Source organism: Rattus norvegicus, chromosome 11 (genome assembly GCF_021556685.1).
Source record: "Rattus norvegicus strain SHRSP/BbbUtx chromosome 11, alternate assembly SHRSP_T2T, whole genome shotgun sequence".
In the NCBI taxonomy this organism is placed as follows: Eukaryota; Metazoa; Chordata; class Mammalia; order Rodentia; family Muridae; genus Rattus; species Rattus norvegicus.
In genome coordinates this window covers 69,156,814-69,160,876 of record NC_141544.1, presented here as the reverse complement: position 1 = coordinate 69,160,876, position 4,063 = coordinate 69,156,814, and positions in this window count along the sequence as shown.

Sequence of the window (4,063 nt, the reverse complement as noted above, 5' to 3'; positions counted from 1 at the left end):
GCACGTCCCTTTGGGTCTGAGTTACCTCATTCAGGATGATATTTTCTAGTTCCATCCATTTGCCTGCAAAACTCATGATGCCCTTGCTCTTAATAGCTGAGTAGTATTCCATTGTGTAGAGGAACCACGTTTTCTGTATCTTTTCTTCTTTTGTGGGACATTTGGGTTGTTTCCAGCTTCTGGCTATCACAAATAAGGTTGCTATGAACATAGTGGAGTATATGCCCCTGTGGCATGGTGGGGTATCTTTTGACTATATGCCCAAGAGTGGTACATTTATTTCCTGACAGATTTATTTCCAATTTTCTGAGGAACCTCCAGATTGATATCCAGAGTGGTTGTACCAGCTCGCAATCCCACCAAAAATGGGCAGCTGATCAAGACAGACACAGATACTTACATCCAACCAATGGTCTGAAGTCAGGGACCTCTGTGGTTGAGTTAGGGAAAGACTGGAAGTTGAGGAAGAGGGGGATCCCATAGGAAGACCAGCAGTCTCAACTAACCTGGACACCCCCAGATCTCTCAAGACACTGAGCCTCTCACCAACCAGGAAGCATACATTAGCTGGTCTGAGGCCTCTGACACATATACAGTAGAGAACTGCTGGCTCTTGACTCAGTGAGTGAAGAGACTTGAGGTCCTAGGGAGTGGGGAGGCCTGGCAGGTCCGTGTGGGGACTGGGAGGGGGAGATCCTCTCAGAGACGGGGGGGGGGGGGGGGGGGGGGGATGGGATGAGGAACTCTCAGAGGCCGGATCTGGAGGGGGATAGTGGCTGGACTGTAAAAAAAAAAAAAAAAAGATTAAAGATAATTTAAAATAGGGGTTGGGGATTTAGCTCAGCGGAAGAGCGCTTGCCTAGCGAGCACAAGGCCCTGGGTTCGGTCCCCAGCTCCGAAAAAAAGAAAAAAGAAAAAAAAGAAAAAAAAGAAATAAAGCTCTTTCTGATAGAGCCATCCAGTGACAGGAACTCTACCCAACTGACCGTAGAAAAATGAAGAAAAATTTTTGTCTTCCAGCGTGTGCTGACATCCCATAGCACGTCAGACCCGCTGCTTCATGCTGGAGGCAATGATAGTTTATACATTCAACTGCAAGTCCAAGAAGTACACTGCTCAGGTCTTGCTCATTGAGACACGGTCACTTACATGTTATGACCACTAGGTGGCGCATAAAGCACAAGTTTTATAATGGGTGGAGACACCCTGTGTCTGCTGGTAAAAAATGTTAAGTGAATGACAGAAAGCTACCATCCACAGACCCGGGTAGGTGAAGGGGAGGTCTATAAAAGTGGGGCTACAGGAGGAAGCATGGATTTTTTCCTGGGAAGAGAAAATAATAGATTCTGTGTGTGGATTGGAGGTGGGCGGGGATGGGAAGGGGAGGGATCATATTTCGGGGGATGGAACGAAAAACAGAAGAAAGACAGAATTAGGGAGGATTTGGGAGGTAGTACGGAAATCCAGTGCAGTGGAAACTTCTTGTATTCTATGAGGGTGGCCCTAGTGAGAACTCCTAATGTTAGAGGATATAAAGTTTGAACTGGCCATCTTTTGTAGCCAGGAAAGGCTTCTAGCAGTGGACTGGGTTATATCCAGTTAAGTTTTTAGTTGAGGACATACAGTGGAGATCCCTAAACAATGCTAGGACTGAAGGTCACCCTCTAAAACCTCACAGTGGAATCCATTGCTGAGGACAACTTTCTTTCAGCTCACTGAAGATAGAGAGGGTAGAGCTAAGGTTTGGAGCCTGCACCTCCACATTCTAGTCTCTTTGCTGCTGCGAGAGGGTACTCTACAGACCATGGAGAGGCAAACCCAGACACCAAACCAGCCTCTAAATCCTCTACCTCCAATATGTCCTGCCTACAAGATGTTAGTAGAAAACAGGAGGGAGTGACCAACCAATGTTTAGTTTAACCCAAGGCCCACCCTGTAAGAGGCAGCCAGTGCCTATACTGCCTGGATGGCCAATACCCAGATATTGGATAGCCCAGAGTCCTAGGGTAGAACATTACACAGCTGGTGAAAGAAAGGAAGAAAAAAGAAAATAAGAAAGAAAGGAAGAAAGAAAGAAGAGAATGGAAGGAAGGAAGGAAGGAAGGAAGGAAGGAAGGAAGGAAGGAAAAAAAGATTCGTAATGACATTTTGCTTTACTAAAAGACAGGTACATTGTCTAGCTGTCATCAGAGAGGCAGCCACAGATAAGCTCTGGTGCCAGACATTTTGTGGAGAGAGTCTAAACCGGAGGTCTTCCTCAGTCTATTTCTTATTGAACTCAGGACCACCTGCCACAAAAGGCTAGGCCCACCCACATCAATTACTACTTAAGTTCCATTCCCAGGAAACCACATGGTGTCTCACAACCATCTCTAATGGGATCTGATGCCCTGTCCTGGTGTGCCCTCTTCTGGTTAGTTGACATAAAACTAGCAAGCACAGTTAACCCCTTGTCAGCCTAACCCACAAGTTTATCATTGTTACACCACGACCTTTTTTTTTTTTTCTTATTCATCCAAGATCTCACATTAAATACCCAAATAGCTTTAAGAGTCTCATGGGTTGTACAAATTCAAGCATGTTAATATTCAGCCTCTTTAAGAAAATCAAAGTATCTTTTAAATGCAATCTCTCAGTTACATGTTCCTAAAAATTAAAAAATAAAAAAAAAATCAACGAAGTACTTTCTTACTTCAAGAGGGAAGACCCAGGGCGCAGCCAGAATCTGAACTAAGCACAACTAAATTTCAACAATATAAATAACTCAACATCCAACATCTACAATTTACTCATGATATCCTGAGGCCTTGCTCTGGCTCTGCTCTCTTCAGCATACATAGCTTGTATTCTAGCCTCCCTGTTGGCTCCTCTCCTCTGCTGTTGCTAGTCTTGGTGGTCATCTCGTGTTTCTTGTATCTCCAAAATTCTAGGGTCTGCTGCTCCAGTCAGGCTGTACTTCACCAATATCCTCTCCTAGATTCTCTTCATGGTGACAAAGCTAACATCCATTTCTCTGCATGACCCATTCAATTCTGCACCTTCAAAGTCCTCTCCTGACCTCTTCTGGTGCCAAACCTCAGCTGCTCTCCATGATCCCCTCATGCCTTCAAAACCTGGGTGACTCACTCCTACACTACCAAATTCAGTTGGTACCATCAGCTATAACCTTAGCCATCACTGGAACACAACTTCTGTGTGCTGACTCAAGTAAAACCCTTCCCAGAAGATTTGTCCTCAGTGATACTGATTTCTCTTAATCACCACTACTCCCTCAGCTCCAGCAAACCAGCATCGACCACGCCAGCAAATCAAAGATTTCACTTTGGTAGTTCTGATATCACATGAATCACAGATTCTTCAGCCCCCAGCTAACCCGAAACAGAATCTTACTTTTATTTTATTTTATTTATTTTATTCAGTCACTTTACATTCAGATATCAGCCCACCTTTTCTCCCAGTCTCCACCCCCATTTGAAGCTCTTCCCCAATCCGTTCTCTTCTGAGAAGGGAAACCCCCCTGGGTATCTCCCCTCAACCCTAGCACATCAGTTACTGTATGACTGGGTGCAGTGTTTCTCACTGAGGCCAGACAAAACTGCCCAGTTGGGGGAATGGGAGTCACAGGCAGGCAACAGATTTAGGAGCAGCCGCCATTCCAGTTGTGTACCCCCAACATTCTTATCTTCCATGAGCCTACAGGACAACTCACCAAGCATTAGATGAACACTCAGTGGCTTTTATTTGCACAGAGTTCCAATCCTCCCCCAAACAACATGCTTAGATTTGTTACAGAAATACCCTACAACCCTGGCATCAACTGGCTTTAGTTAGGGTTCTGTTTCTTCAATGAAACACTATGACAAAAGCAAGTTGGGGAAGAAGTGTTTATTTGGCTTGTACTTGGATTACTGTTCATCATCAAAGGAAGTCAGGAAAGGAACTCAACAGGGGAGGAACATGGAGACAGGAACTGATAAGGCAACACTGAGGAGTATTCATTATTGGTTTGCCATCTATGGCATGCCCAGCTTGCTTTCTTATAGAACCCACGAGCACCAGCCTA